We start from the raw sequence: 24,163 nt of genomic DNA, 5'->3' as shown, positions 1-24,163 counted from the left end.
CAGAATTAAAGAGGTGCGAACTGTTCAGCACCACAGCACCTCATGTAATATGGCGACCCTGCCAGGATCTTTCCTGTGACTGCTGAGACGCTGTCAGGACTTGATCGATAACATTTTCTGATTAAAAGAAAACATCATAATTAAATCTCGTTGCTGTAATTAGATTTTATAGTAGAAATATTTTGTGTTGTGGCTGTAATAAGCATTAATTTTGTTCATTTATTTAGTAATTTCATGTGTGTTTTGGTTGAAGTGTGTGGGTTCTGTACCCCATCACATTCTGGTGAAACTGACAGCATTCCTTCAGTGTTAAACTTATTTTGGAGGAATTGTCTTACTGACATTTTTACTTGTGCGTTAAAATTTTTTTATGCGAGTAGATTAGTGCAGTTTTTCCGTCAGGTTTTATATGGGGTTTTTGCTGTATATATATATATATATATATATATATATATATATATATGTTGGTGTTCTGTGATTGGACGTTCACTTGTAGCAGGGCATGATGCAGCTCAAATTAATAGACTGCTTACAGTGGAGCAGGATGAGGGTAGTAACAGGGTTGAGCCAGATGAAAAAGTGTTGCGTTTTCCTACAGGACAGGAGGTGTGGAACACAGACGATAGATGAAAATCAGAGGCAGACCAAGAGCAGGATATGAGCAGTGAAATCAGTGAGAAATAAGGGGAGATAGAAGTGAATAGGCATGCAGAGGCTCTTCTTTATATGAATAAGATCTCAGATGAGAACACATTGAGCAAAATTCGGCCACAACAGTATGACAGTGCTCAAATGTCAAGATTAACATCACCAACTTGTGAAGACGGGCCTAGTCAGCCGAAGGATTTGTTATTATAGATGTTGGGGGTGGTAAAGAACACAAAGCAGAACCCAGAAAAGAAAATGGCTGAAGTAGAGAATAATGTACTTGTAATTGTGAATGAAGTCAAGAGTGAAATAGCGGAGGTCGGTAAGATGAGTGTTGAAGTCAAGAAAATGGCCATCATAGTCAAGAGACATGCCGAGTTGGCAAGGGTAGAGGCTGCTGGCGTCAAAAAATTCGCAAAAATCCCAAATAATCGTGCAAGAATCGCTACGTATATTGGACATGTCAATGCGTTGGGAATTGCTGTAATAAAAGCCCTGGGGAAGAAAGCACCTGAGAGTACAACGAAAAGAATGGAAAGCGTTGAAGGACGCGTTGCGGATACACCCAAAGATACGAAAGCGTAGAAGAACGTGTAGCACGCCTGGAACGCCAAGTACAAATTGGTACATCGCGTCCAGAGGCGACGACTGGCGGACATGGATGCTGGCGACGGACGGCGGACCACCGTGCACCGGCTCGGCTTTACGTAGTGGACTACCAAGCATGTAAAGCAGGCCAGGGAGCGTACGGACGCAAAATTACAGCCCAATCGGAACAACTAACACTCATATCACTGTGGGGCAGGACTGTGTGGTCACAGCACGTACCTGGAGATGTCAGCTCGCATCGAACCGACATGTGCATTTGATGCTAGAAGCAATGGAAATGTGCAAGAGGGACCAGAGTTTAATTGTAAATACATTTTATCGGTTCTCAAATTCCAAAATTTCCGGGAAAATGGAGGGTCACTTCACCCAAATATTTGGCTGTCACAGTTTTCCAACACGTTACTAATATCTTGGCGATTACTATCAAAATTAGAATTTATCTGCGGGCACATTGAGGGCACGACAGCTGTGAAAATGCATGGTGTTGCGGGTATATGACGAATGTACCAAGAACTCACCGAAGCGATTCCGGGAACGTATTGGTCGCGCGAAATGCAAGGCCAAATAAAACAGGATATCATTTTGTGTCCAGATCTGGAGGCGTCAGGATACAAGAGCCCCACGAAACTCTTTGAGACTTAAATGAAACAGAATTAGTTTCTTGGTGTGCCACAAAGTGATGGTGAAATAATTAAGTTCTGTTTCGCGAAACTGCCAAGCAACTACGCAGCAAGCGCTTGTAGGAGAGTACGGATTGAATAGTGAAACATTCAAAGACCTTCTTTAGGAGTTGAAGTTTGAAAAAGAGCAGCGCAGGATCGAAGGAGAGGGCACCATAACTATTACAACGCCGACTTTCGTGGAGCACAGTGCATAACAATATCTGTGGCAGGAGCAAGCAGTGTGGTGGAACATCCGAGAGGCAGGACTATAGGAGACAAAATTCAGGACGGCAGAGTAACTGGCAGAGGCAAAATGATACCCGCCAGTATGACACGAACGGGAGGCGCAGAGATGCAGATGAACAGCGGGATGAGTCAATCGAAATACGTTGTCCTAGTCCGAGCTCCAATCGTCGAAACAGGAATGGAGGGGGAGATTGACGCCAGGACCGTAAGGATTCGGCTGGCGGAAAATACGCACAAATGCTCGGATTGAGCTTTCTACATATTTAGAAATATGAGGAGCAAGAGACTCACCAGAAAAGATCTCTATCCTATGGTTACAGTTACAGTAGGGGGCGTTCGAGTGCACGAAATTCTAGGCAGTGGCAGTCACATAACTGCGATATCTGATGCAGCATTCCATAGATGCTTGTAGAAGGAAAGATGGCCCACCTTGCCCATGAAAAAGACGAAGATCAAGGGAGCGCTAGCAGAAAAATGCACTGAGGTCAACAAGCAAACGAGGTTAGGGTTTACATATGAGGGGAACACACTAGAGACAAATTTCCTAATCGTGCTGAATCCATCCAACGACCTGATAATAGGCATGGACTTTCTAAATGAACACCAAGCTGCTGGCCGCGGTGGTCTCGCGGTTCTAGGCGCGCAGTCCGGAACCGTGCGACTGCTACGGTCGCAGGTTCGAATCCTGCCTCGGGCATGGATGTGTGTGATGTCCTTAGGTTAGTTAGGTTTAAGTAGTTCTAAGTTCTAGGGGACTTATGACCACAGCAGTTGAGTCCCATAGTGCTCAGAGCCATTTGAACCATTTTTGAACACCAAGCTGTCCCTGACTTAGAAAGGGGAGAGGTTGTGCTACAGAAGGACAAGATCGGCGCTATCAAATTTGAAGAACACGCGATCCAAGCACAACTTCCCACCAATTGTGTTAGACTCAGTTACATGAACAATAGTTATGAAGGTAGGAAACGTGATCTGATCAACCTGAGTGAGAGGAGAAAGAGGACAAGACTGAAGTGGCGACCCAAGAAATCAAAACAGTCACGGAGAAAAATGTCTAAGCCGACCGAGTTCAAAATGGGTCAAATGGCTCTGAGCACTATGGGACTCAACATCTTAGGTCATCAGTCCCCTAGAACTTAGAACTACTTAAACCTAACTAACCTAAGGACATCACACACACCCATGCCCGAGGCAGGATTCGAACCTGCGACCGTTGCAGTCCCGTTGTTCCGGACTGCAGCGCCAGAACCGCGCGGCCACCGCGGCTGGCCCGACCGAGTTATCTTATTAGAAAATAAGTAAGTATTCCTACCAAAGGCTGGATCCATAAAGAATTTTCTGTGTGAGTTCAAGCTACACCCACACAAGAACCTGTTTGTGCCACCTGATGATGTATAGGGAGAGAGTAAGAAAAGAAATTACCTACATGTTAAGAGAGGGATTAATTAAGACAGCAAGGTCGACATACAACAATCTTTTGAGAACTGTCGACAAGGCAGTTGGGGGAATTCATCTCGTGCTAGATTCTCAGCAAATAAACACAATCATTGATCCTGAAAGACTAGAGGAACTACTAGAAAACTTTGATGGGGTATCAGTATTCATCTCTGTTGATCTGAGCTCCAGCTTTTGGCAAATTAAATTACATCCCACCTGTACGAAATACACAGCATTCCTGGAATTTGGGAAGTGTTACCAATTTCGTCGACTGCCGTTCGGTCTACACATGTCATCTACCGAATTTAGATGGGAGTCTCAGTGAAAATCTAAAACGACACGTCGCAATTATGTTGATGACCTATAAATAGCGGAAATATCTTGCGGGCAGCACAATATAGTCCTCAAAGAACTGCCGCAAACCTTCAACGGGTTTGGGGTTACGGTGAATATTGAGACATCGAACTTTGGAACGTCCTAAGTGAAATTCCTGGGACCCATTATGACAGGTGACAGGATCGCACTGAACCCCGAGATAATAGAAGCCATTGCGAAATTTCCGCGACCAGGGAGCAAAGGAAAACTGAGAGGATTCCTCAGAATCATACATTGCTGCAGCCGCATCATTCACGTGAAAAGACAGAGCTGTCTCCCGAAAATGAATGAACAGGAAAAAAGGTTGCCTGAGACTGGGACGAAACCGCGAACTGCGAGTTTCTGTCACTGAAGGCGGCACTGCTGCAAGTTCCGATCCCCTCGCACTGAAACACAGTCCAAGACTTCTACATGGTCACTGACATTTCGTACTTGGGGTTGGGTGTACTGATTTTCCAGGATTATGTCGAAGAAGGGAACCGAATATGAAAAACTATTGCGTTAAGGAGCAGAATACTTTCCAAAAGTGAGAGGAACTATTCTGTGACAGATTTGGAGGCATTGAGAATAGTGTGGGCTTTTGAGAAATTTAAGTTATTCTTGTGCGGCAGGAGAACCAGGGTCGGCAAGGACCACAAAGCACTGAAATTTCTACTTACTTCCAAACTCAGCAACAGAAGATCGATAAGGTGGGCGACATATCTGCAGCAAGGTGACTTCACTATAGAGTTTATTCCTGGTAGTCAAAATCTTATTGCAGACGCTATGTCACGTTCTTCAGTTGCACTTATGGTGAATACCGTTTTCAGTTCCTGCACGAGTTCGCATAACTCATTGTAACAGGCCGGACTGCATGCCCAAAGTAGTTCCGTGCTGGGTGTTGCTGGACCGCACTTACTCCTACAGAAAGAAGTTCCGAGCAATCGGCCACATTGATCGATCTGCTATCCTCGTTTCAACCTCCACTGGATGACTCCACGAGTGTTGGAGTCACTCTATGAGTAGTATCCTGTATTGCAAATTTTCAGTTTAGATAAGGCCACGGACAGCCAACTACTTGTCCTATGTATCTGTCCTGAATCTTGCGGTCCCCAGTGACAATCAGAGCCAGTTCTTGTGCTTGCCGTTGTACCGCACAGTACTGCAGATCAACAATAGGCCGTCCTATCACCATATGAGCTTTGTGTCGACTGAAAACACAACTACAGAGAGGAAAGGATGACTGGAGATACTTCCGGATGCCATTTCCGCGCCTGGTTCCGAGTAACATTAGACTGGTGGCTCACACCACTAGTCGCGCTCCTCCGAGCAGCACCCCTTTCTCCATGCCAGGAACCTCAACCCCGCTTCACAGACGAGTGCGGAAATTTCTCTGTGTTGAGTGATTCCTCGTGTGATGTTGGTGTGTGAAGGCTGTTATGGTTCATTGTCGTTTTCGCTCAAACGAAGTAAAATTCGTGCCCATAGTGAAAACACTGTTTTTTTTTCTCCACAAGATGAATTTGAGAGACTGGAAACTGGAAATACAATGTCAGCTACATCTATATTCTTTTGTTTTATAGTTTCCAGTCTTTCTTTTTTTATACATGTTCATGTTCAAGATGTCCTGGTTTCCTGTCGTCATGTCAGTTTCGAACTAGTTTTTTTGTGATACACACTATGTTACATAATCCTCGTTCACATAGATATACTTACAAAATTTCTATGTTTTTTGTGCACACTATATCTTTCCATCTCACTTATGTTGATGCCTGTCAGTTGTCACAACGTATAAAAATCTCTTGTGTATGTACCAAAAGTTACAAAATGTTATACACAATATTATGCCACAGTTACACAAGAGTAATTTAGTTTTTTTGTTTATGTGAGTGGGATAGCAGTGGTTACAATTAGGTTAGTGGTGAATGGACCATCTCTCAATCAAACACTGAAAAGTATTCATCCTTCCTGTTCAGGCAGACGGCGTGAGTGTGGTTAAATTTTTCAACCATGAATCATAGAAATATTGTTGGCTTTTTGGCTTCATGCAGAAGTAGGTGTGTGTTTGAGTTGGGCACCAGTCACTAATTCTTAAATGTTACCTTACTGAGTAGCTTGCAAGGCCAGTAGGTCAACATTTTACTGTTGCTCCGAACTTGGCCTTCTGGCATGTGTTGAACATCTGTATGGCGGTGCAAGTGTGTCCATGAACGACAATGGGTTCCCTGAGGATAAGTCTGTGTTGAGTGAGATTATACGTCAATGTGAGTAAAATGTTGCCAATGTCATAAGAAGAATTCCAGCTCCTTGTTTTTTCATCGATTTGCAATTTAATCTTCACCTTGCTTGTTTCTCCATGTGATCCCATTTGAACTATCACTACTACTTGCGATACCGTATTATAGTTGGGGGAGTAATATTTGATTTGTTAGGACCTCCAGTCATTATCATCAGTCTATTAAATCACAGGGAGTAGGAGCCCCTTGTTCCCGAGCCAATTGTTATTCTCATAATAGTACAGTATACCCTTTCCTTTAGCCTACTGCTTGTGTCGACAATCAAGGGCCTTTATGTTCTGTTGTATAATAAATCTCATTGTAATACTTAATCCACGTATCATTTGGTAGAAAGATGCAGAATCCCATTTCCTGTTGTTTATTATGGTAATGTTATATTTTTTTCTCTTAGTAGATAATGATTCTTATAAAATTATTGTGAGTGTGCACTCGGTATTTTACCAACTAGCACGGTTCACAATCAGTTCCTTTCGTTACCATTGAATGCAAAATTAATTAGGTGGTAGGTAAGAAGGGGGTCGAGTGCATGTCTATTTTTCATGCAAAATTTGTCAAAATGAAAGTGGTACAAACTCTTCTCCACCCTGGCACCTCGCTGTGATATTGCCTATTTTACACGACAGTGTCTTCCATCACATGAGCACTGATAGTGAGAGCCTATAAGAGATTCTTGCGCAGTTCTCCGAGATATTTCTCCTACTAGAAGATTTTTATGCAAACAGTGTAGTATGAACTTGAGTGGCACCTGAATAAGGGTTTGCGAAATTGAGGGTGTCACACAAACTGAAGATATCATTCTAGTGTACACAATACACTTCAACACTGCCAATGGCTGAATTATTGCCATAGACCTTTTCTCGCTCTGCCTCCTCGAAGTGAGTCCTACTCCATCTGAACCCACACATCAGATAAAGTAGACCTGAGAGAGGAAATGCCCAAAATGGGTAACTAGGAACTAGACACCCATTTGGCAGTCTTTAAGCATTATGAAGGCATGCAAGATTATACGGATGTCATTGCTTCCATGTTCCACAAAGCTGCTCACACATTCATCCCCAACAATTGGGATTAGCAGAGAGGTGTCCATTGGCTTGGTGGAATAATGTCTGCAATTCTGGAACCTGGAGCAGTAGGCTGACTGTTCACAGGCTCATACAAGGAGCATACTTAAAGAAGATAAGGAGAGTTTATGAATATTTTCAACGGTTCAACTCTTGCAAATATTCGTTTCTAATTTTTGATTATTATTTTAGAACATTTGTAATGATTAACAGAATTGTATTAGTGTTTTTTTAAAAATGCTGTATAATCCACCTTATTCTGGTAATTACTCAGCCACAGTACTCTTGTTTCTGTGTGATTTTCTTATTAGGTGTCTCTTTAAGACATTCTGTCATTTTCTTTGACGGGACATTTAAGTGTGTTTGGAGTGTTTCTGGGTTCGTCAAATATGTTCCAGATTTACTCCTCAGCAAAATTATTGTAATATATTTAATTATTTTTCCCTTTTTAGCAAGAGTTTACCTAATGACTCAATGTTGTCGTTTAAATTTTATTTTTCTGGAATTTTTTTTTTATCTAAATCTCCCCACCATGTGTTGAGGTGGGTGAAAATTATCTATATTTTGCATATATTTATACTTAAGTAGCAGAATTGCTGTTTTATTTTGTAAAATAGCGTTATTATATCATGTTTATTATTTTGAAAACCCTCACTCTAAAGTTAAAATGTCCTCTTTCATTACTGGTTTAAATTACTCATCATAGCATAGTAGTACATCAGATAGAACACACACTGAAAACATAACAATGCCAGAAAATTATTTATTTCAGAGAGTAATAAATTTAGCTGCAGCATACATGTGTGTGTGTTATGCATCCTACAGTTCATCAAACATCATTTCACTATAAAATGTTAAAAAGCATCTACCAACATAGCTCAGATCATAATAAGATTAGGTTGGCACAGAAACTGGAGGCAGTGGACGTAACTATATGACTGAATTTATTGTGAAATAAACATTTGCCAAAACGTGTTGACACTTATGACAGTATTGCAATTTTCGTCCCATGAAAGGAATTCATCAGTCTCATCATAACATCAGAGCCTATATATTTACTGACCACTGACAATTAATTTCTAAGTAGTCATCTCTGATGTCCTGATGACTTTACTACATGGCAAATGACAGTATAATGTGCAGATAAGGTAAGGTGGCTGTTCAGATTGTCAGCTAAATCATTTATACGTATTAGAGAAGTGAGAGCGCCTATAGCATTTCCTTCAAGAACGCCTGTTATTACTATAAGCATTACTATTACTACTGATACCTGGATGTGTAACACAATCACTTATAAAAAAATGTACAGTTGGAGCTACCACCTTCACACCGAATAGTTTTTAGCCCTATGCATCTCATTGACAAGAAATAATCACGCGTTAATATACCCACAAAAAAACAACAAAACATCAATAGCATACATAGCACATACACCACTTCCATTTAATTACGCGCAAAATACATAGATTCACCGTAAACGTAGAGAAGCAAGAATTCGTAACATGACTACACTACAGGCCAGTATATGCAAATTATGTAAATAAGTTTAAGCTGTAAATGTTACTCTCTACAGAAATGATGTTTCAAAAAATGATTACTCACGTGATAACAGGGACATGCTTGGGATTGTGAAAGAACGTACAGAATACCTATTTGCATAACTAATAGTGTCGGCGGTTTCCGGCACTATACCTAAACAAAATGCGACGCTTAGGATGACAATTAAAAGAAAACCTTGATAAAAAGCTCTGTAGGATATTCCAGTCGTGTGAGAGTGCTGGGATACTTTGACGTTTCTATGAGCTTCATATTAATTATCTTCTGACACTTAGCCAGAAGATGATGTATGATTCTCGGAGAAACGTTGCGGTTTATCAACGTTCCCACCGGTTATAAGCCTTAGAGCTTTTTATCGATAGTTTATGTTGTAGCACTCTACATTCCAAAAGAAAAACGTTGCAGTGACAACTACCTGCAAGTGATTTCTTATTATCGTACTTACTCAATTCACTCTTATAATAAAGTAAGAACATAATCGTTGAATCACGTCTTCGTTCACAATTACGAATTCCACAAGCGTGATAGATTATAATATTAATCATTACACGCTCACGACTGTCTTAAACCTAAATACGACATAAACACATCCCCCAGAACTTTCTCTACTCTTATATACAATTTAAACAATTGAAAATACTAAAGCTCATGATAGTATATCAACATGGGATACAACACTATAGCATCAATACTGCCATTGAGTTTCACCGTCAGACATTTTGAAGTAAAAATTATTTACGTTATTACTTTATCGGAAATTGGTATTATAGTCAGTGGCCATTTAAAAACACAGGTACATTATCAACAAGAAGTAAAAAGAAAACAAAACGTTGTTTATGATGCTGCTTACTAATAACTAATAACGCCGTTATCGATTTAGAACAGGCAGTTTGACCATCAAATGGTTGATCATGTTCAAAATTTCACCTAGATGATGCTGAACACGTGGCATCGGCTAATTCCTGTTGTAACGAAAGTTCCTTCCTTTGTTAGTCCCTCTTCTTCCATATTTTTTGCCTTCATCTTTTTTACTTAAATAGTCATTTTTGTTAGATCTTTTTTCCTGTAGGCCACAAAGACTGAAACAAAATTTCGTCACAACAAAACTCTGCTAACACTGCAAGTACAGCGTAGACTCTGTGTGACTTTAAACAACAGACGTCTGATTTTGAACCTGCCGTTCGGAATTGGTAGTAACACCATTTGTTCATAGAATTTTCAATAGTGACTGGTTGCTGTTTTACTTACTGTAAGAATTAATCTGTATGATGTATTACAAATGAGCGATGGCAAATAATTTGCATAAATACTGAGTTCCGTCTATAAATATAATTTTAGGGACCTTTTTCCGGAAAACGTCATGATAAACGACTAAATGTGAAGAGCTAGAGGGCACGAGCAACGAAGTTTCGCAGTGGCAAACTGCGATGAAAGGAGAGGCTTGGACTTTAAATCTATCGTGTTTTCCGCACTCTTTTTACGTTACATTTTGCTAGCAACATAAAGGTGCTTAATACTAGGTCTCAGCTATGTTCAGGGCTACGCTTTGGCACTAAAAAGTACGTTCTAGTTAAGAGGCAGCAGATGCCTCAGTGGTTTTATAGATAAAAATATGCGAGCTTTAATCAGCCATGATTGTACGTACTCGTTTGCGTACTACCATTTATTGACGATTTTCTACAGTTCGGTCTGTGCACTATCATTTGCTCTAGTCCTCGTGTGCCCTCCAGTTCGCGATTTACCGGTTGTTGTTTGTATATAGATGGCATTGCGTATCCAGAATTACAGTAAGTAACGGTAGTATTCAATTACACATATGAATCATTTGCTTCCCTTGAACGTTTTGCATGGAACATTAGACTCCTCCGTTGATGAAGTTATCGAGGTAGTGAATGACACAATGATAATGTTTTAATTCCTTTCGTTATTAATCAGAGTTCACCTTTTTACTGACATTTGATGGTATTTTGACATCCGTCATTGTCTTGTAGGACACAATCATTCTGATAATTGATGTAATCAAAATTATAAAATATGACCTATGCATCACCACATATTAGGTGTTGTGAATCAGTGACACAGTACACTGCAAATATTACATTGTCGCTATTAACTACATGTAATTCGGTATTTTTATAGAGGTATAATTCTCTCGCTGCTTATATATAAAACAGAGAAATGTACGTGGTTGTTCCTTCACTCAAAAGGTATCCTCACTACTGTAAATTTTAATGTGTCTGGTATCAAATCCAGCAGAAGACTTTGGGTTAAATTAAGGTTTTATCTGAACTTTGTTGTCTGCATATGGGATTCAGCTGATTACAGTATTACGCAGATAAAGGTTACGGGTCAATAATATCCCGATCTGATCGATGTTTTCTATACAATCAATTTATTTTGCATGAAAGTCAGTAGATTATTGCAGTTACGTCTTAAACAAATAAGCAACAGGTTTCAAGAAATGCTTCTGTTAGGACCCTAAGTTACCTATGGTCTCGTTTTGTAAAATGTGCTTTCAGAAAGAGAGCGAAGTTGGACATTTATGAACTATTCGACTTTTTGCGTGACAGTACAAATTGAGCAAGTGGTTGTTAAAAACTGTGAAAGTTACTTTAGTCTCGTTGACGTCGGATTCTTCTTTGGCAGGCTGTCTAGTTCAATGATCTCGCTTGCTAGAGAGGGGTTGGTTCTTGCTTTCATATAAGTACAGTGAAAAATAGTAACGAAGCAACAACACTGTTTTCAATTCCACGTTTTTTAATGTGTGTCGATTTTTCCACTTCGTAACACCAGCCACTCTGCGTAATTCGAAGAAAGCACTTACAAGAACCAACATTCAAACTGTTCACCCTGCCTGCTGTTATCTCACCCTTTCATAACTGTACAATGGCAGAGTCGAACCAATTACGGCGCCACACCACTACTACTAACTCAAAACTAGATCAGACACAAAATGACGAGAGCTTATTACACACACTAATGAAGTAGTGTGGCGATGCACAAAGTCACAGTTCAGATATTATGAAATACATCGACCTTTCATGTTGCAAAGATACGTGTACACTATCGAGATCTTCAAAATTATTTCCAAAATGACACAAATATAATCAACATTTGTTACAAGCAATGATTACTGGAAACGATGTGATATATTAGTAGTGTACCAAGGTCGTATATAATGATCTCCTCATGTCTGCAGCCGGATCATGAAGTCATCTTGACACAATGTTTCCGCAGTCCACCAGGCCACCATCTTCAGACCAGTAAGCTGTTGTACTAAGTCGACAAAACTGAATTCCGACTGCTTGCACCAGTCTGAATTCATTTCCGGCGACTTCGTGCAATACTTTACTTACCTGAAGCTGGGGGCCAATCCATTTCCGGCGAGTTCGTTCAATAGCTCACTCACCTGAAGATGTTGGTCAGATGGATAGCGAAAATATTGTGTGAAGATAACTAGATGAGCCTGCTGCAGAGACGAGGAGAATATTACCACTTACTTCGCCGGGAACGGCTACGTAGTCACAAGAAGGTAAATACCTTACCATTAGAAGCATGGTGATCTACAGTAGTAAACACGAGATAATCTGAGCAGATCCATTACAACTGGTAGACATAAATGTCTAGTAATTACTTTAAAACACTGAGTTAGTTTTTCCGTTTTCTTGTTCAACAATTTTCCCAAGCAGCTTGTTGTAAGCTCATTCTTGCCCAACGACTTGGTGCTTATCCCGAATCCCCGTTCAGCAAGATTGGACTTCAGACCCTCTTCGCCGGCCGAAGTGGCCGAGCGGTTCTAGACACTTCAGTCTGGAACCACGCGACCGCTACGGTCCCAGGTTCGAATCCTGCTCGGGCATGGATGTGTGTGATGTCCTTAGGTTGGTTAGGTTTAAGTATCTCTAAGTTCTAGGGGACTGATGACCTCCGATGTTAACTCCCATAGTGCTCAGAGCCATTTGATGCATCAGACCCTCTTGAAGCCGTCCAAGTTCAGAATTTTCGTTGCTTTGCTACATCGATTACAGAAATTGATCCTTTATTTTATGATAATATGACAGCAGAACAAACACTGGTAGCAGTAACTTCTGTAAAATATCTGGGAGTATGTGCACGAAACAATTTGAAGTGGAATGATCACATAAAATTAATTGTTGGTAAGGCGGTTGCCAGGTTGAGATTCATTGCTCGAGTCCTTAGAAAACTTAGTCCATCAACAAAGGAGGTGACTTACAAAACACTCATTCGACCTACACTTGAGTATTGCTCATCAGTGTGGGATCCGTACCAGGTCGGGTTGACAGAGGAGATAGAAGAGATCCGAAGAAGAGCGGCGCGTTTCGTCACAGGGTTATTTGGTAACCGTCATAGGGTTACGAAGATGCATAGCAAACTCAAGTGGCAGACTCTGCAAGAGGGGCGTTCTGCATCGCGGTTTAGCTTGCTGTCCAGGTTTCGAGAGGGTGCGTTTCTGGATGAGGTATCGAATATATTGTTTCCCCCTACTTATACCTCCCGAGGAGATCACGAATGTAAAATTAGAGAGATTAGAGCGCGCACGGAGGCTTTCCGGCAGTCGTTCTTCCCGCGAACCTACGCGACTGGAACAGGAAAGGGAGGTAATGACAGTGGCACGTAAAGTGCCCTCCGCCACACACCGTTGGGTGGCTTGTGGAGTATAAATGTAGATCTAGAATTGCCAACTTAGTTTGAAAGAAATCTCTTTTTCTATAATGTCCTAATGGTCGACGGAAAGTTTACTTTCTCTGTTTCGTGGTCTCATATTACAGGTATGTAATAAACATTTCTTTTTTTGTGAGGATTGGGCTTTATCTTTTTTTGTGAATCATGAATTTCATATTCGATCAATCCTTACATGACCATCAGACGTAGTGGGTTTGCTGGAGGAATACACGTATTTCTGGCAACGGTGTATTTTCGGTACGAAACGGAATCCGCACAATAGGTATGATTGGACAATGAAAGCGTATTCCTCTAAATGAGAGGCGAGGAAATGAATGCCGCTTATTGATACAGGATCGCTCAGCGCGGAATATGCATGCGCAGGCAGGCAGAGCGGATTTGTTTTGCGTGTTGCGTAGCGAGCACAGAGAGGGTGTGTGTTTGGTGGAGGGGGGAAGGGGGGTTGGAATGAAGGGGGGAGGCTGCGGCCGATATTTAATTCGAGGCGCAATTCGAGCGGCTAACGACCGCCCCATTTAAGGGGGAGCCTCCCCGTGGTCGCTGCTCTGGCGGTTTCGGCTTGCTACAGTGCCGTGCAGCCGCTGCCACAGCGTTCCCTTTAGGCAGGCGCATTCTTGCCGCTGATGTCGAAGCTGGGTGCGGCATTAGCATCGGCAGCTCGAGCGCACGCCACGGCGGCTGCTGCTGCGGACGTCACCGTGACAACCGTTCGATTTCCGCAGTCCTTCCGCAGTAGGTCGTTAGTGAAACGGTGGCATCGCTAACGCGCGCGTAGTGACACCGAGAGTGCAAATGCGGAGCCCGGTATGTAAACGGGAAGCAGGAGCGTCGCCGGTGATGATGATTGCTCGCGCAATCAGGGGGTCATTTCCCATGAAAGCCGGAGGGTAACTGACTCCAAGCACGTGTTCCTCGTCTGTATCTCATTTGGGACTAAAACCAAATTCGCGAGTTCGTCTGAGAATTCACTTGAAATTAGGAATTACAGTAGGCACACGGTATGAACATCACTAACACTGCTTTGATGATCGTAATAAAGTAACAGAAGTCTGAGCTCGAACGGAATTATTTAAATGTAGCTTTCTCCTGCTCACTCATAATTCACGTTAAGTGACAAGAACAGAACGCAGAAGCACTTCAGAGATTAATTTAGAGAGTGTTTTGAAATTGTGGGTTTATTTGGTTACTCAATGGGGACCTTTAATTTTAAAATAAACGCTGAATGAACATTGAAGTATTTTCGAGATTTTACCAGAATTTACGCTTTAATTCGCATGAGATATTGCTATGATATTCGGTAACGTCTCACACATTCATTAATTTTATTTAGTTTTTAAAAGCTGTCAATTTAATTCCGTGTTAATAAGACGATAACAAACTCGGTTGTATTTCAGTCAAAAGAACTGTGGGTAATGGAAGTGGACCACCGCAGCCGTATTTTCGAAGTGTTTATTATTCATACGACTAGATTCAATGCTGCACTGGCGTCATATTCTAGTCCTGTTCATCAAAAAAAAATAACTTATATAGTTGCAATGCCTACAAACCAATACATGGTTGGTGTTCATAACTTTTAAAAAGCAGTTGTGGTATCTTGGTTTCACATCGCTTAGGTTATTATGCACAGACACGTAAGTTTTTTTTTTTTTTTTTTGGTAAACGAGACCTGAAGATAACGCGAATATAGTGCTGCAACTAGTCATCTGAGTAACAAATATTTTAAAGAAACGGCTGTGGTGTTCCATTACTTATACTGTCAGCCACTGTTCTACGGCCACTGCAATGATGGACTTTCATGAAAATACTGTGAACTGTGAAAATTATTATTTCAGAGCCCGATCAGCCTGCTTATTTATTGAACATTTGATATCGGAGTTTGATTGTCATCTAGAAGTAACGTAGCCCAAGTAATAAAAATTCAAGCACGATTCAAAACAATGTTTTCTATTTAATAATCCGGACTATCGCACGGGAGCTGCAGCTTCGCTGTTGATGGTGATTTGTGGCGCAATGAGGGAGTCATTTCCCATGAAATGCGGAGGGTAATTGACACCAACACCTTGTTCCCCATTGTATCCCATTTGAACTGAAAACACTATTTGCTCGTTTGCCTGCTGAAAATTCGTTTGCATTTAGGAGTCGGCCGTGGTGGCCGAGCGGTTCTAGGCGCTACAGTCTGGAGCCGCGCGACCGCTACGGTCGCAGGTTCGAATCCTGCCTCGGGCATGGATTGTGTGATGTTCTTAGGTTAGTTAGGTTTAAGTGGTTCTAAGTACTAGGTGACTGATGACCTTAGAAGTTAAGTCCCATATACTCAGAGCGAGTTTTGCATTTAGGAATTACAGTAGGCACACGCTATGAACATCACTAGCACTACACTACATATCGTCGGCTATGTAAACTTACGTATCGTTAGCAATGCGTCTGCCGAATATGACTTTAGATCATAAAATATATCAAAAAGTCGTCTGATGGGAGTAGAGATGTTATTAAGATATCATCGAGGAGGAGCTAGCCTATGTATCACTTCTAACCTCAGTCTGAGATATGGGCGAGATTAAGTGGCTTCTTGTTCAGGAGGACACTTCGTATAGTAAAAATACTGCCTACACCACGCTTGTCCGTCCTTCTAGAGTACTGCTGAGTGGTGTGGGGATCCGTAATCAATAAGACTGACGGAGGACACCGAAAAACTTTAAATAATGGCAGTTTGCTTTGTATTATCGAGAGACTGCGGAAAGGATGTCACGGATACGATAGGCAAGTTTGGGTGGCACTCATGATAACGAAGGCCATTTTCGTTGAGGGATATGTTTTCACGAAATATCAGGCATCAACTCCCTCCTCCAAATGCGTAAATATTTTATTTTGACAACAATCTGAATGGGTAGAATCGACCGACGTAGCAAAATGAGCGAAATCAGAGTTCGCCTGGAAAGATTCAAATAATCGTCTCTCGCTCGTGCTGCTCAAGAGTGAAACGGTAGAGAAATAATCTAAAGGTTATTCGATGAACGCTCTGCCAGGTACTCAAGTGTGCACTGAAGATTAGTTATGTTGCTGTAGATGTAGAACGCAATAAGACACGTAAACGTTTTCTCAAAAATAAGTATAAATTATATAAGAAGAAAAAATTAAATACAGCGGTAACCAATAACAAATTATTGAACACTGAAAATCGGCGTCTAGTTGCGATGCAGCAATATACACACATCAAATAGAAAAAGTTTTCATCACCTCGGTTCCGAGAGTTCCGGAACCTGTACTGAAAATTGCAATAGAGATCAACATAAAAGTCACTTACGTAATTTTTACTGCTCATGAAAACCACACACTGCATTTTGTAGCACCATACAGCGAAAACTTCAGAGTTGATGGTCCAGATTGCTCTGGTACCCAATAGCACGTACTCTTGCATTGATGCATGCCTATATTCGTCGTGGCATACCATCCACAAGTTCATCAAGGCACTGTTGGTCCTCAACGGCAATGTCGTTATCCTGAAGGAAGTCTTTCCCAAGATGTGCACGATGAGGGCGCAAATTGTCGTCCATGAAGACGAATGCCTCGCCAATTTGCTGCCGATATGGCTGCACTATCGGTCGGAGGATGGCATTCACGTATTATACAGCTGTTACTGCGCCTTCCATGACCACCAGCGGCGTACGTGGGCCCCACATAATGCCACCCCAGAACAGTAGATAACCTCCACCTTGCTGCACACGCTGGACAGTGTGTCTAAGGCGTTCAGCCTGACCGGCTTGCCTCCAAACATGTCTCCGACGATTGTGTGGTTGAAGGCATATACGAAACTCATCGGTGAAGAGAACATGATGCCAGTTCTAAGAGGTCAATTCGGTATGTTGCTGGGCCTATCTGTACCGCTCTGTATGGTGTCGTGGATGCAAAGATGGACCTCACCATGGACGTCGGGATTGAAGTTTGGCATCATGCAGCCTATAGCGCACAGTTTGAGTCGTAACACGACGTCCTGTGCCTGCACGACAAGCATTATTAAACATGGTGGCGTTGATTCAGGATTCCTCCTAGTCATAATCCGTAGGTAGCGATCATCCACTGTAGTGCTTGGGCAGACTGAGCGAGGCATGTCATCTATATAAGAACGTAGATTTTCGCGGTCGGTGTTATAGTGATTAAAATTCTTCTGGGTCTTATGCCGCGTCATTGCTAAAAACTAACAACAATAATAAACTGAAACCGACGTTTCGGCAGAGTTGCCACGGCCTTCCTCAGGGCACGACTCATCTATAGTTCTTGTCTCGCCGAGTCCGAACAGCATCACTTTGTTTCACTCCGAGACGCCTGGGCACTTCCGTTGTTGAGAGCCCTTCATGGCACAAAGTAACAATGCGAGCGCGGTCCTGGTGCAACGACTGGAACTGATCGGCTGTCGGACCCCCACCTTCTAATAAGCGCTACTCATGCATGGATGTTTACATCTCTCGGCGGGTTTAGTGACATCTCTGAACGGTCAAAGGGACTTGGTCTGTGATACAATATACACAGTCTGCGTCTATCTTCGGGAGTCTTGGAAAGCGGAGTGACGCAAAGGTTTTTTTGATGTGTGTATTTAACGCAGCTGAATCATATCACCTACAATGCAACGAATGTAGAGGGGGAGAAACCATTCACTCACATAAGCTCAATGGGGAACCAATACTGCATTCGTGTATATAGAAGTTAAAAGTCATAATTACACTCCTGGAAATTGAAATAAGAACACCGTGAATTCATTGTCCCAGGAAGGGGAAACTTTATTGACACATTCCTGGGGTCAGATACATCACATGATCACATTGACAGAACCACAGGCACATAGACACAGGTAACAGAGCATGCACAATGTCGGCACTAGTACAGTGTATATCCACCTTTCGCAGCGATGCAGGCTGCTATTCTCCCATGGAGACGATCGTAGAGATGCTGGATGTAGTCCTGTGGAACGGCTTGCCATGCCATTTCCACCTGGCGCCTCAGTTGGACCAGCGTTCGTGCTGGACGTGCAGACCGCGTGAGACGACGCTTCATCCAGTCCCAAACATGCTCAATGGGGGACAGATCCGGAGATCTTGCTGGCCAGAGTAGTTGACTTACACCTTCTAGAGCACGTTGGGTGGCACGGGATACATGCGGACGTGCATTGTCCTGTTGGAACAGCAAGTTCCCTTGCCGGTCTAGGAATGGTAGAACGATGGGTTCGATGACGGTTTGGATGTACCGTGCACTATTCAGTGTCCCCTCGACGATCACCAGTGGTGTACGGCCAGTGTAGGAGATCGCTCCCCACACCATGATGCCGGGTGTTGGCCCTGTGTGCCTCGGTCGTATGCAGTCCTGATTGTGGCGCTCACCTGCACGGCGCCAAACACGCATACGACCATCATTGGCACCAAGGCAGAAGCGACTCTCATCGCTGAAGACGACACGTTTCCATTCGTCCCTCCATTTACGCCTGTCGCGACACCTCTGGAGGCGGGCTGCACGATGTTGGGGCGTGAGCGGAAGACGTCCTAACGGTGTGCGGGACCGTAACCCAGCTTCATGGAGACGGTTGCGAATGGTCCTCGCCGATACCCCAGGAGCAACAGTGTCCCTAATTTGCTGGGAAGTGGCGGTGCGGTCCCCTACGGCACTGCGTAGGATCCTACGGTCTTGGCGTGCATCCGTGCATCGCTGCGGTCCGGTCCCAGGTCGACGGGAACGTGCACCTTCCGCCGACCACAGGCGATAACATCGATGTACTGTGGAGACCTCACGCCCCACGTGTTGAGCAATTCGGCGGTATGTCCACCCGGCCTCCCGCATGCCCACTATACGCCCTCGCTCAAAGTCCGTCAACTGCACATACGGTTCACGTGCACGCTGTCGCGGCATGCTACCAGTGTTAAAGACTGCGATGGAGCTCCGTATGCCACGGCAAACTGGCTGACACTGACGGCGGCGGTGCACAAATGCTGCGCAGCTAGCGCCATTCGACGGCCAACACCGCGGTTCCTGGTGTGTCCGCTGTGCCGTGCGTGTGATCATTGCTTGTACAGCCCTCTCGCAGTGTCCGGAGCAAGTATGGTGGGTCTGACACACCGGTGTCAATGTGTTCTTTTTTCCATTTCCAGGAGTGTATAATAATAACTGCAAACATGTGATAGCTCGGTAACGATTTTGTAGGTGGTGGCCAATAATTTCACATTAGATAATTTATGTAAGCCCTTCAGTGCATTGTGTGGTGAAGCAATATTTCGTCAAACGGCTTTTCGTGGCATAATAAGGCTACCAAATATTCACAATCTATCGAATTAAACTTCTATGAGTTCTGAATGACGAATGTGATTACTTTATTACACAGTACACAGGAACTGTGTTTTAACAACAGGGAAATAGTAAGAAGATGATACACATAGTTTTAACTGAACGTCCTTTGTATCATTCGGAAACGGTTGAGTGATTCAGCTTCATGACCCAGTTTGGCTTTAACTGACGTAGTAGAAAAACAACGCTCACTTAAATACATTGTACGTGAGCCTGTATCGCTCTGGACACCGTTAATAGACGAACGAGCTGTTTCAGTACTCTCATCACGGTATTCAGCCAAAGAAAATGGCTGTCGTCTGCTCTTGCTCGGTGCTAGAGTGGAAGGGTTCAGTGCCTCGCCTTATTCGGGAGTCCACGGGCACCAACTTTTAGAATGCCTAAATAATGACAGTGCCTACGATACCAGCCGTTTCTAGCCAGTACATGTGGCCGCGTTCACAAATGTTTAGTGGCTGGTTCTTATAATATCGTTACACTGAAACATTTTGAGCTAATCTTGTATGATGTCTGTATGATGATGACCCGTTACTTGGTTATGTTATAAAGAGTAACACTTGTTTGTGATTTAATCCCACACGGGAGCTACCTTTCTTGAAAAAGGAATAAGTCTCAGATTAATGTAACGCACTCGGATATACACAGTGATGGTTCTCAGACACCGTTACTTCAATATTTCAACGGACATTACATTCGATATCTGAAACAATTGAAAATGGGACCAATGGTTCACTTCCTTTTACTGAAAGTTGAATATATCTTCCAAGCAACTTTAGTTCTTTTCTCGTCATTATGGTAAGATTCCAAGTTCGTGCTGTCGCGTGTAATCTGATTATCTTTCATATGACGAGCTTGTAATACCATCGTAACACAAAACATGTAGTCAGAATGTAATGTAGCTGCCTTTTCTAAGTTCTCGACGTAACATATCTTGCCATCTGCGAACAGATTAATAGAAAGAATTGCTTATTCTTGAAGACTCGTCATGAGCAAAAGTGATATCGAATGAAACATGATTTTAACCGGCCATTAACATTTAGTGTAAATACTTCCACGCAAAGCATTCGTGCAAGGTATTATATATGATCATGAGTATTATCGCACAAGAATGGTACCTCATTTAACTGAATATGTGAATTGGACGGACGTAAAACATTCAATGGCTCTGAGCACTATGGGACTTAAAATCTGAGGCCATCAGTCCCCTAGAACTTAGAACTACTTAAACCTAACCAACATAAGGACATCACACACATCCATGCCCGAGGCAGGACTCGAACCTGTGACCGTAGCGGTCGCGCGGCTCCAGACTGAAGCGCCTAGAACCGCTCGGCCACACCGGCCGGCGGACTGATGTAAAATGAAAAATGTAAGATTTACGTCAACTGTAAGTAGGCTCTTTAGGTTTTTATGTTGGTAACGCCACGTAGCGCTCTATATGAAAATCACTGACTGTGCTTTTGTGAAGTCTGTGGCTGGTTTGCTTGTTGGAATTTTTGCTATAGTAGTGGTGGGCAGTTAGATGTGAACAGGGCGTAGCGTTGCGCAGTTGGAGGTGAGCCGCCAGCAGTGGTGGATGTGGGAAGAGAAATGGCAGAGTTTTGAGAGTGGACGATTTGGACGAGTGTCCGTCAGAAATACGAAATTTATAAGACTGGATGTCATGAAGTGATATACAGGGTGTTACAAAAAGGTACGGCCAAACTTTCACGAAACATTCCTCACACACAAAGAAAGAATATATGTTATGTGGACATGTTTCCGGAAACGCTTACTTTCCATGTTAGAGCTCATTTTATTACTTCTCTTGACATCACATTAATCATGGAATGGAAACACACAGCAACAGAACGTACCAGCGTGACTTCAAACACTTTGTTACAGGAAATGTTCAAAAAGTCCTCCGTTAGCGAGGATACATGCATCCACCCTCCGTCGCATGGAATCCCTGATGCGCTGATGCAACCCTGGAGAATGGCGTATTGTATCACAGCCGTCCACAATACGAGCACGAAGAGTCTCTACATTTGGTACCGGGGTTGCGTAGACAAGAGCTTTCAAATGCCCCCATAAATGAAAGTCAAGAGGGTTGAGGTCAGGCGAGCGCAGAGGCCATGGAATTGATCCGCCTCTATCAATCCATCGGTCACCGAATCTGTTGTTGAGAAGCGTACGAACACTTCGACTGAAATATGCAGGAGCTCCATCGTGCATGAACCACATATTGTGTCGTACTTGTAAAGGCATATGAACTAGCAGCATAGGTAAAGTTTCCCGTATGAAATCATGATAACGTGCTCCATCGAGCGTAGGTAGAAGAACGTGGGCCCAATCAAATATCACCAACAATGCCTGCCCAAATGTTCACAGAAAATATGTGTTGATGACGTGATTGCACAATTGCGTGCGGATTCTCGTCAGCCCACAGATGTTGATTGTGAAAATTTACAATTTGATCACGTTGGAATGAACCCTCATCCGTAAAGAGGACATTTGCACTGAAATGAGGATGGACACATTGTTGGACGAACCATTCGCAGAAGTGTACCCATTGAGGCCAATCAGCTGCTAATAGTGCCTGCACACGCTGTACATGGTACGGAAACAACTGGTTCTCCCGTAGCACTCTCCATACAGTGACGTGGTCAACGTTACCTTGTACAGCAGCAACTTCTCTGACGCCGACATTGACATTAGGGTTATCGTCAACTGCACGAAGAATTTCCTCGTCCATTGCAGGTGTCCTCGTCGTTCAAGGTCTTCCCCAGTCGCGAGTCACAGGCTGGAATGTTCCGTGCTCCCTAAGACGCCTATCAATTGCTTCGAACCTCTTCCTGTCGGGACACATTCGTTCTGGAAATCTGTCTCGATACAAACGTACTGCGCCACGACTATTGCCCCGTGTTAATCCATACATCAAATGGGCATCTGCCAACTCCGGATTTGTAAACATTGCACTGACTGCAAAACTACGTTCATGATGAACACTAACCTGTTGATGCTACGTAATGATGTGCTTGATGCTAGTACTGTAGAGCAATGAGTCGCATGTCAACACAAGCACCGAAGTCAACATTATCTTCCTTCAGTTGGGCCAACTGGCGGTGAAGCGAGGAAGTACAGTACATATTGACGAAACTAAAATGAGCTCTAACATGGAAATTAAGCGTTTCCAGACACATGTCCTGATAACATCTTTTCTTTATTTGTGTGTGAGGAATGTTTCTTGAAAGTATATATATATATATATATATATATATATATATATATATATATATATATATATAATGACTTTTGAACACTATTAAGATGGCGCTCGCTGTGTTGCAGTATTTCGAGTAACGATGATTTTTGTGAGGTAAGTGATTCATGAAAGGTATAGGTTATTGTTAGTCAAGGCCATTCTTTTGTAGGGATTATTGAAAGTCAGATTGCGTTGCCTAAAAATATTGTGTGTCAGTTTAGTGATGATCAGAATAAGTAAAGAGAGAAATGTCTGAGTACGTTCAGTTTTGCTCAGCTGTTTGAAAATCAAATAACGTAAGAGGTTTATCAGCACAGTAATTCATAAATTTTTCTGAGGGGAGGTTTCACAACGTATGTACAGGAACTGCGTAGCCCACAACGTTTACAGTGACTTGAAACACTATCTGTCTTTCGCACTTCCGTACGTGGATCAGTTCTGCAATGTACTATGAAAAATCGGATGAATGAAAGCATCAAATTGCTATATTCGATCGAGAGATATATAGAATTCATGAACAGAACTGTAACTACACCACTCAACCGCATTCGGGAAGGCCAGTGTGCCACAGCGGTTAATATTTAATCCAGACAGATTTCGAAAAGCCGAAAGGGATCGCCTGCGTTTAGTAAAAGCCAAATTATTACTTTTGTCCAGGTTCGTCACATGAGAGAAGCTTTGTTTTCATAAAATACCTCACTCATACAAAGCATTGCTGCACTCATAAAGATGCTTATAAAATTTTCCCTCCCTCTCTGTCTCTTTCTCCCTCATTGTGTACAAATGCAGCCACTTCCAATATCATACCACTTCACATCAGAGGAAAATAAATATTATCACAGTCACGAATGGAATGGGAGAAGCCACACCTCCTGTTGACCTTCGATATTTGCAAAAGCAAGTCCAGACACTACACGCCTATGTATCTCATCGACCAGGTAGTTCACACGCCAATGTACCTCAGAAGATACCCTACTGTAGTAGATACAATAATGAGGTCGGTCAGTAGGTCCAAAT

The sequence above is a fragment of the Schistocerca nitens genome, chromosome 6, assembly GCF_023898315.1.
Source record: "Schistocerca nitens isolate TAMUIC-IGC-003100 chromosome 6, iqSchNite1.1, whole genome shotgun sequence".
Lineage (NCBI taxonomy): Eukaryota > Metazoa > Arthropoda > Insecta > Orthoptera > Acrididae > Schistocerca > Schistocerca nitens.
This window is presented reverse-complemented; position numbering follows the sequence as displayed.